Here is an 11125-nt window from a genome sequence, read left to right as displayed (position 1 = left end):
GATCATTGTATTTAAAATGCTCCCTTCCTTGTGACTAGAGAGATGGCTCGGTGGTTAAGAGCACTTGCTGCTCTTCTAGAAGACCCAAGTTCAATTCCCAGCACCCATATAGTGACTTGCAACCATCTGTAACTCCAGCTATAGGGAATCTGATGACTTCCTTTGGCCTCCACAGGTACCAGGCACACATGTGGCGCACAGACATACATGCAGGCAAAACAACATACCCACAAAAATTTTAAAAAATAATAATAAAGCCGGGCAGTGGTGGCACACGCCTTTAATCCCCACACTCGGGAAGCAGAGCCAGGCAGATCTCTGTGAGTTCGAGGCCAGCCTGGGCTACCAAGTGAGTTCCAGGAAAGACGCAAAGCTACACAGAGAAACCCTGTCTCAACACCCCCCAAAAAATAATAATAAAATAAAAAATAATAATACATTTTAATATTCCTTTTCTTTACTCTTTCTTTTTTAATTTTATTTTGTTATTTGCTGTGTATGGGTGTTTTTCTTGCATCTGTGTCTGTGTACCACATGCATATAGTGCTTGTAGAGGCCAGAATAGATACCCTGGAACTGGAGTTATAGACAGTTGTGAGTGCTGGGAAATTAACCCAGGTCCTCTACAAGAACAACCAATGATTTTAACCTTGACGCCATTTCTCCAGTCCTTTCCCTTTCCAAGAATAAAGATCCAAGACAGGGGCTGGCAAGATTTCTTAGTGGGTAGAGAGAGACACTTTCTGCCAACCGGGTTTGCCCCCCAGGATGCACACGATGGAAGGAAAAACAGACTGCCTCGGGCTTTTCTTTGGCCTCCACATGTATACACAAACAAAATAAAATAAATAAAGTGCAAAGACAAACAAATCAAACGTAACTTGCAGGAAGCTGGCCTCCTTGAAGCCTGCTCAGCCTCTCCCAGGAGTGTTGTCTGTGCTTGTCTCTGGAACAGACGGCAGGCACGCCTGTCCACTCCCACTCGGTTACATGTCCAAATTCTATACGCGCCAAGAGCTTTTCCTTCTCTGAGCTAACACTGTCCAGAGTGCCTATCGTCATCTGCTTCCCACAGCCACTGGAGCGGAAAGACAGCTGCTTCCCTGGGTGTCCCAGCTACTTCCTTGTGGTGGGACAGGACACTCTGACCATGGTGGTCTTCTCAAGGAATGACCAGCCTGCTTCAGGACTACCCTCAAGTTGTTTCTACCTTTCCTATCTGACCTCTACACATCCAAACCTGATTACTCCTTTTCTGTTCTTTGAAGGAGTTGGTTTGTCTTTTTCCTCTGGCCTTTGCACATACTGTCCCTTCTTCTAGTCCATCCCCCATCCTCTCTTGAACAACTCTTTTATGGCTTAGTTCTCAGCTTCAACCTCAGGCCTTCCAGGAAGTGATGGCGTTTGGGTCTCATGTAGCCCAGGCTGGCCTTAAACTTTTTATGTAGCCAGAGGATGACCTTGAACAGTTCCCCCTGAATCCACATCTCATGTACTGGGATGGCAGTCACGAATCCCACACATAAAACGGCTATGCTCGCTGGGCAGCAGTGGTGCACGCCTTTAATCCCAGCACTCGGGAGGCAGAGCCAGGTGGATCTCTGCGAGTTTGAGGCCAGCCTGGTCTACAGAGCAAGATCCAGGACAGGTACCAAAAATGACATAGAGAAACCCTGTCTCAAAAAACAAACAAAAAACTGCTATGCTCTGTGTGGCTGGTAGCACAGCTTTCTCACTCCAGTTGCTAGAATCTCGGGGAGGTCCAGCAACAGAGTACATGTCCTCCAAGGGACTTGGGACAGCAGAGCTTTTTATTTTCTGTTTTTCTTAACAAGTTGGTGTGTTCTGGTGGTGTACATATTTTCTCAGTGCCTTTCCTGACTGACTGGAGACAGTAGTCACTGGTGAAACAACACAGAGCTGGAATGGTCTCAATGAAGAGGAAGACAGATTTGCCGATTGCTGAAAATAGCATCTTTGGCTGGAAATAGCAAATTAGTCACAGTGAGATAAGGAGACCGTAGGTTAGCCCCTCTTCCTCCCACAGTGACATTTCCCTTTGACCAAAGTTTGGGAAACATTCTAGGCTGGGGAGGGGTAAGAATACAGTCCGGTACCCATTCTATTCATGTTCCAAACAATAGTGTGTGTGTGTGGCGGGGGGGGGGGGGGGGGGGGGGGTGATGTGGGGTGTGTATATCCACAGTATATGCCAAGAGGTAGTATGTGGCTGTGGCTGTGTGTGTATATGTGTGTGCTTGTTATGAAGGGGTTGAGATGGGTATAATGAACGAGACAGAAGAGAAAAGAGTGGAGGGATCGGCTTGGTCAAGTCCTTGACTCTTTGGAGGTGGCCATAAGTAGTCGACTTTATGGCACCAGCTAGCTGTTAGTTAGACCAAAGAATCCCGCAGAGGAAGCCAGAGCTGCCAGCCACAATCCCAGCAGGCTTAGGTGGCTTCCTGCTCTGCATTATGAGAAGGAAGCATATCCTAAAATTGTATAAAAACAAAATATTTATAAAATGGGAGGTTTTGCTGGAGACATGGCTCAGTGGTTAAGAGCATTTTCTGCTCGGCTGGAGGACCCAGCATCTCATTGGTGGCTCACAACCCCATGTAACTCCATCACCAAGGGATCCACTGGCACACACATCAGATACCCATCCCACAGACACACACAGTTAAAAATAATTTTTTTTAAAGCTTTAAAGACAGAGAATTTTGACATAAAAGAGAAGAGCTCCCCAGCTTCCTTCAAAATCTCTGGATTGTCTTTGTTTGCTCTGTGCCAAATTAATTTATCCAGTTGAGGATGTCAAGGGAAACCCATGACTTGGGTCAGTTTCAGGTCACATCAATCAAAGCAATCCCTGCAGACCTAGCTCTTCACACTTCTTGGCAGAGACAGTAGCACAGGGCTTGCTTCCTAACACACATCCTACTCCAGGAGGCCCTGGTCTCAGGCTAGACCAGAAGGGCAACAGTGCCTTGTTGGGAGTCACACACCATTGCTTCTCTGTGGCTATTGAGTGTTGGCAGGGCCCCAGATGGGTTGAGTGGTCAGTACTGGTTATTGGAAAGGCAGTTTTACCCTTGAATTTCTCAACCCCATTTATATCTGCTAACATAAAGCCTGTGGGTTTTCTCTAACTCCCTGGTGCCTTCCTATCTCCTGTTCTGCCTTTTGCTTTTTTCTAACCAGTATGTCACAGGGTTTAAAGATCTGGGTGACTAGGGGATTGGGCAAACCCTGTTCCTCAGCAGGGGCACATCTTAGGACTGACACATAAAATCTACCTACAAGGATATTCTGATTTTACTAGACTAAACAGAACCTGGAAGTTTCAAAATCACCAGCCTTGTGATCATCATCATTGCCATTACTGTGTGAGACAGGGTCTCATTATGTTGCCTAGACATATCTGGAACTTCTGGGCCCTACTGATTCTCCTGCCTCAGCCTCCTGAGTTGACAGAAGTATAGATACATGCTACCATGCTCGGTTCATTTGTAATCCGATCTTGTGGACCTGATTGGACAGGCCTTGTGTTCCATTTTCAGGAAATGTTCCAGGAGTGATTAAGTGATGGCACAGAGTGGAATGGCACCTGCTGGCTTCTCCAGCATCACTATTATTTCCTGTTACAGTTCAAGATGCAGGTCTCCTCAGCTTGTTCTTGCAACTTTGAGGAGACAGCTTGATATGTTCATTGTCGTTGTTGAGACAGAGTCTTATGGAGCCAAGGCTGTTCTCAAACTCACTTTATACCAAAGGATGACCTTGAACTGAGATTATAGATTTGTGTTACTACATTTAGCTAAAAGTTTTTTCTTATATTAAAAAATTGTTTTCATTATTTTTTTTTTTTGTGTGTGTGTGTGTGTGTGTGTGTGTGTGTGTGTGTGTGCGCAGAGATCTGTAGAGGCCAGAAGATTTCCTGGACCTGGAGCTATAGTTGATTGTGAGCTGCCTGACATGGATGCTAGGAACCAAACCTAAATCTCTTGGGAGAGAAGCAAACTTTCTTAACTGCTGAGTCATCTCTTCAGCCCTAGAAGTTTCTATAGGAGACTTGCTACATTTAAAGCCATTTTATGATTGCTTTAGCTGTATTAGATACTAACCTCAAAGTAGGTCTGTTATTTCCTCATGTCTTAACGGTTTCCTGTGTTCAGTACATTCTGCTTCTGCAGTTAAGGGGCTTTCTGTTGTGGGATGGTTGCTTAGATACTCATTTATGCAAGAGTTAGAGCTTCCTCACTACCTTGCCCTATATCTACCTTAAGATGTTCACGAATAAATGAGACTTGATCAGCATCCTGTCTTGTCTCCATTTCTCATGTCTCTTGTCTCCCACATTCTCACTCCCCCGTAGGGTCTCTGTTGACTTACTTGTGGGTTGGGAGAAGTGGTGCCCAATGTGGGGCCCGAGAACGGTGGATCCAGTGAAGAACGCTGTTAAGAGATCAGAAGTAAAAAAGAGGATTAGACGCAGGAACCTGCTGTGTCTTCTGGACCTTGGTAAGCAGAAAAATGATCATGGGACAAGAAATTAGTCAACATGAGTTATTCATTGGTGGGCTAAGAAAAGCCCTAAAGGCACAAGGGGTAAAGGTAAAGATTAAGCAATGATGTGAATTCTTTGACTAGATTAAGGACATCTGTCCGTGGTTCCCCACTGAAGGAACTATTAATGAAAGGAGATGGAAATGAGTTGGGGATAGCCCTTAAAAATTATTATCAAGCTTTTGGACCTGAAAAGGTTCCAGTAACTGCCTTTTCTTATTGGAATTTAACAGATTAAATTTTATCACAGAGACACCAGGATTCTGTTGTTACGAATGTGATAGGGAAGGGAGAAAGAATCCTTCAGGTACAGAAAAATAAGAAGGAATCAAAGGAAAGGAAAGATTTAAAACAAAAGGATAGAAAAAGGGAGAAAGAGTGTGAGGATCTCATGACCTTTGAAAGTGATGGTGAAGATAAGAAGGCAGTCAGTAAACTCTCAGAAATAGAAAAGAAAAAGGTTGAGATTGAAATTAATGGACCCATGGAGGGATAAAATATAACACCCAGAGGGAGGAAGAGAGAGAAAAACAAAAGAGGCTGAAAGTGGCTGATAAAAAGACACCCTCAGAGTTAAAATCAAGATCATACCATCTGGAGGGAGCTAAACCTAAGATGAAAAAAATATATCCACCTTTGACAGAATTTTTAAATGCCAAGGATGATCTGAGTGATGAGGACTGGGATGACTTGGAGGAAGAAGCAGCCAGATACCACAATCCAGACTGGCCGCTTGTCACTCAGCGTCCTCCACCTTAGAGCCCCATCCCCAGTGCCCTGTCCTTAGCATGTCCAGTTCTCCATGCTAGAAAAGAGCTTCCAGACAAGGTAGAGTTTGTCAAAGAACAAATAAGACTAGAAAAGAATATCAGGATCTTACAGTTCAACTAGGGGGTTTAAAAACAGGAAAATCCAAGAGTGAGGATAAACAAGAACAACCCTGTAATCAAAAACCACCTATGAGGGGGGCAGCTCCGAAATTTTCCCCAAAACCAGAATTAGATGAAATGGAAGCATTCCCAGTCACCGAAATAGTGGATGTACAAGGGCAGGCCTGGCGACATCACTCAGGTTTCTGTTTCTAATTAATTAAAGAATTAAAGACAGCAGTGGCACAGTAAGGAGCCACAGCTCCCTGTACTACAGCAATTGTAGAGTCAGTGGCTGAGAATTGGCTCACACCTGGGGACTGGCAGACTCATGCTAGAGCAACTCTAGCTGGAGGGGATTATCTTCTGTGGAAGTCTGAGTTTGTTGAGACATGTAAAGATACTGCCAGGTGCAAAGTGCAAGCTGGCAATGGATGGAATTTAGACATGCTGATAGGAGAAGGGACTCATGCTGGCAGCAAAGTTCAAATACAATATGATACAGGCCTTTTTGCCCACGTCCAAGCGGCAGCCTAGAAAAAGCTGCCAGTAAAAGGCGACATGAGCTCTTCTCTAATATCAAGCAAGGGCCAGATGAGCCGTTTGCAGACTTTATCCACCATTTGATAACTGCAGCTGGCAGAATCTTTGATAATGCTGATGTGGGTATGGAATTTGTCAAACAATTGGCTTTTGAAAATGCCAATGCTGCCTGCCAAGCAGCCACTTGCCCATACAAGAAAAAGACTGATTTGTCAGGTTATATATGCCTCTGCTCAGATATCAGAGCCACTTATCAGCAAGGTCTTGCTCTGGCTGCTGCTATGCAAGGGTATACAGTTAGACAATTTCTACCCCAAAAAGATAAAAAATAAATGTTTTAACTGTGGAAAAACTGGACATTTTGCTAAGGAGTGTAAAGGACATAAAAATACAAGTCCAAAGGCTCAAGCTCCAGGCTTGCGCCCCAAATGTAAAAGAGGGAAGCATTGGGCTAATGAATACAGATCCAAGACAGATGCTCAAGGACAACCTCTGCCTCAGGTTCAGGGAGATGGGAACAGGGGCCAGCCCCAGGCCCCCAGACCCAAACAAGTCTTTGGGGCAGTCAGTTTTGTTCCAGCAAACAACAATCCATTTCAAAGTCCTCAGAGCCACAACAGGAAGTGCAGGACTGAACCTCAGTTCCACAACCCACAAGCCCCACCCACTGGAGTCTTTGGCCCCTTACTTAAGGACACATTTAGCCTTATAGTGGGATGTAGCAGTTCCACACTCAATGGGTTACAGGCACTCCCTGGAGTTATAGATAATGACTACTCTAGAAAAATGAAGGTTACGACATCTTCCCCCAAAAATATTAATACCATTATGACAGGACAAAGGTTTGTGCAATTGCTACCTCTCCCCTTACTCTCCACCTCTAATGAAGTAGTTGCAAACCAAAGAGGTAATAAGGGCTTTGGATGGTCAGATATTTACTGGAAGTAGTATTGGCACAGAAGCCTCTCATGACCCTATGACTAGATGGCAAGGAATTCTCGGGTCTGGCTAATACAGGTGCAGATGTTACCATTATTAAAAAGGAAGTATGGCCCATAACTTGGTCCTTAGATGCTACCTTGACCCATTTGAAGGGAATAAGACAAAAAGTCAAGACTCTAAAAGGAGTTCAAAATTTTTAAATTAAAAAGATCAAAAAGGTAATCAAGGTACCATACAACCTTACGTTATAGCAAGATTACCAATCAGCCTCTGTGGTAGGGACTTATTGTCTCAACTTGAAATGATCATGTATAGTCCAAATGATGTTGTTACCACTCAAATGTTGAAAAGTAGGTATTGACTAGGTAAAGATTAAACAAAAAACATAAAACAGGAACACTGAAGCCTCTGGAGGCCACCCCTAGATCACACAGAACAGGACTGGACCATTTTCCATAGGGGCCATCAACACTCCTAAGACCCATACAACAACAACAAAAATCACCTGGTTGTCTAAAAAACCTGTATGAGCTGATCAATGGCTTCTTACCCATAGAAAATTATCGGCTGCACAGCAGCTGGTACAAGAGCAGCTTGAAGCTGGACATATCATCCCTAGTAATGCTCCTTGGAATACTCCTATCTTTGTTATTAAGAAAAAAGTCAGGTAAATGGCGATTATTACAAGATCTAAAGACAATAAATAAAACCGTGGTATTGATGGGAGTCTTGCAACTGGCCTCCCTTCGCCCATCACCATACCTTTGGGACATTTCAAAATCATCATAGACTTAAAGGATTGCGTTTTTACCATCCTCTTACATCCTGAGGATCAGAAATGCTTTGCATTCAGCCTACCTGCCATCAATTTAAAAACACCAATGAGGAGATTTCAATAGTGTGTCCTCCCACAGGACATGGTTAATAGTCCCACTTTATGTCAATTTTTTTTTAATATGGAACGCTTCACGAATTTGGATGTCATCCTTGCGCAGGGGCCATGCTAATCTTCTCTGTATCGGTCCAATTTTAGTATGTGTGCTGCTGAAGCGAGCACGCATGCCAATCTGAAGTTGCTCTTGCAATGCAATCGGTAAGAAATCATTGGCCAGAAATGTACATAGTCCATTATATAGGTGGTATTTTGATAGCTGGAAGATGGTGGCAATGTCATGTTGAGCTTAAAAATGCCTTGCAAAGTAAGAGACTGGAGAAAGCAGCCGATAAAGTTCAATTAAAGGACCCATGCACTTACCTTGGATTCCAAATAATAGGGCCTAAAATTTCCTCTCAGTAATTAGAGTTAAGATTAGATAAACTTCAAACCCTAAACATTTTTCAAAAACTTCTTGGAGATACTAATTGGCTTATTCCATATTTGAAGCTCAGTAAGAATGATTTAAAACCTCTTTATGATATATTACATGGAAACACTAGTCTCATGTCTCCCCGTGAGCTTACTCTGGAAGGGAGAAGAGCTATTCAAATCATAGAACAAGCCATCTGATCACAAGCTGTCACATTTATGGATTATGATAAACCTTTAAGATTTATTATGTCTAAAACAATTCTCACAGCAACTGCTGTCTTTTGACAGACTACACCTTTAATATGGATACGTCTCCCAGCCATGCGCAAATGGGTCATTGGATCTTATTATCAGGCTGTATCTGATCTTATAATTTTAGGGAGAGAACAAAAAAATCCCCGCTATTTTAGTCAAGAACCAAATGTCATATTACAACCTTATACCAAAGAAAAAATTGATTGGCTTATGCAAACTACTGGATTCTGGCTATTGCTGTGGCCTCATATTTAGGAATCTTGGATAATTGTTACCCCCTGGATAAAACTTACTGATTTTGCCAATAAACATAAGTTTGTGTTTCCTAATGTGACATCATGTGTTTCCTATTGGTATTCACTGATGGCTCCTCAACAGGCATTGCTGCTTTCGCTTATAATGATGAAGTAGTGCAATTTCCTACTCCTCTGCTCCTTTGTTCCAAATAACAGAGTTACATGCTGTCATCACAGCTTTTCAATATTTTCTGATCAATCTCTTAATATTTATACAGATAGTGTTTACATTGCACACTCTGTACCTTTGCTGGAAACTCCAGGTCAAATTAAAAATGTTTCAAACACTGGGGATTTGTTTAGACAATTACAAACACTTATTCAAAACAAAACAAAACAAAACAAAAACCTCACCCTTTATCCATAGGGTACTTACGTGCTCATTATGGACTCCCAGGGCCCTTGGCTGAGGGAAATCAGAGAGCCACTCACCCACGAGCCTCTCTCTAATCACCTAATAGTTGAAGTCTGTAGTTAGAGTTTTCCTGCCTGGCCCAGTCAGGACAAATTTCTCTTACCCGCCAGTCCCACAGTCGCTCAGACCCAACCAAGAAAGCATACAGAAACTTACATTGTTAGAAACTGTATGGCCGTGGCAGGCTTCTTGCTATCTGCTTCTTCTATCTTAAATTAACCCATTTCTGTTAGTCTATACTTTGCCACATGGCTTGTGGCTTACCAGTATCTTTACATGTTGCTTTTCATGGCGGCAGCTGGCGGTATCTCTCCCCAGCCTTCTACTTCCCAGAATTCTCTTCTCTCTTGTCCCGCCTATACTTCCTCCCTGGCCACTGGCCAATCAGAACTTTATTTACACAGAGCGCTATCCACAGCAGCAGTCGGTTCTGATAAAACTCCTGAAGAAGTTGTCTGAGCATGAGAAAGCCATCAGTTACACCACCTCAATGCCCAAACTCTTCGGCTTATGCACAACATTAGTAAGGATCAGGCAAAACAAAGAGTTAAAGACTGTCCTTCTTATGCCATACATCTCCCAGTTCCTTGTCTTGGAATTAATCCCGGAGGGTTGGTGCCTAATGCACTGTGGCAAATGGATGTCATTCACATCCCCGGATTTGGCAAAAATGTACATGTAATCATAGATACTTTCAGTGGATTTATATATGCCTCCCTGAAACCTGATAAAGCCACCAGACATGTTATTAGCCAAAAGCTGATTGCTGATACAGTCCTGGGATGCCCACAACAGATAATAGTCCAGGTTATACCAGCTCAGCCTTTTCTCAATTCTACAAATTTTAATATTCAACATGTATCGATGACTATGGGGGACCAGCCCCTTGATAGTCCCCTCCCAGGGTCTGGGAAGAATCTACAACCAGCTGGCAATTAATCTTTGATGAAAAGAAATGAATCTATATGCACAAAACTCCTTAGTCCATACACTTTATTATTCTGTGATAGTTCTCTCTCTCCACAGCTTCTATTCTGTTCTCATGTCTAGCTCCCTTCTTACCTGATTTCTCTCTATCTACTGTCCCCTCTAGGTTCTATCTTCATTCCTTCATCTAGTTCTGCCCCTTCTAGGTTCTCATCCATCTAGTTCTTTCCCCTATCAGCTCCTCTCCCATATCCTTCTCTCTCATCTAGTTCTTCTTCACCTTGTCCTTCCCCATCTGGCTCTTCCTCATCTTCCATCTTGTTCCTCTGGTACTTTCTTCTAGCCCTTCAATCTAGTTCTTCCCCTCTCAGTTTGTTCCTCTTGAGTTCTTACCCATCTAGTTCTTCCATTCTCTTTTCTCTTCTCCATCTCCTTATTCTCTGAGTTCTCTCTAAGTCTCTCAGGAATCCAATTATAAACCCAAGCAATAGCAATCCTTTGGCAGATCAAGGTCATCAGACTTGAATTCTATGGGGTCATAAAGGCAGGTAAGAATTTTCCTCAGGCAGTGACTACCAGGCTTTCTTTCATAATCCAAAATGGGAATGGTAAAAGGGGAGGTCAACTGAGTGCTAATGACTGGTTAATATATGAAAAGGGGATCTATGTGCTCAGTCTGCATTCCAAGAAGTGGTTAGGTAAGAAGTTAGAGGTCTATAAAGTTAGTAAGGCTGTAAGAAAGGAGGGCCTGAGCTAAATTGTGTAAATCTATTACTTAAGGTCCACCTGACCTTAGCAGTGTCTCCTTGTGGAATTTATCTTTAATCAGGAGACTAGCATGTGGTTATTTCTGTTAGTCCTTGAAAGTGGCTAAGGGAGATATCTGGTTCCAGTGCTGAAAGGGGAGAAACAGATGGGCTGGAGGGGAAGGAAGCCTTTCTTGAGGCTGTTCTCCAAACACCAGGAATGTGTATGTCCAGAGAGTGATCAGTCCACACTG

General features: G+C 43.1%; 1 non-coding gene across 1 annotated transcript; it reads right to left on the bottom strand.

Annotated features, from left to right (window-relative positions):
- Positions 1-7873: 7873 nt before the first annotated feature.
- Positions 7874-7980, bottom strand: LOC118581017. Its single transcript, XR_004944657.1, has one exon. It is a non-coding gene; the product is annotated as a U6 spliceosomal RNA (small nuclear RNA).
- Between the last annotated feature and the right edge of the window lie 3145 nt (positions 7981-11125).

The sequence above is a fragment of the Onychomys torridus genome, chromosome 3 (genome assembly GCF_903995425.1).
Source record: "Onychomys torridus chromosome 3, mOncTor1.1, whole genome shotgun sequence".
In the NCBI taxonomy this organism is placed as follows: Eukaryota; Metazoa; Chordata; class Mammalia; order Rodentia; family Cricetidae; genus Onychomys; species Onychomys torridus.
This window is presented reverse-complemented; position numbering and strand designations above follow the sequence as displayed.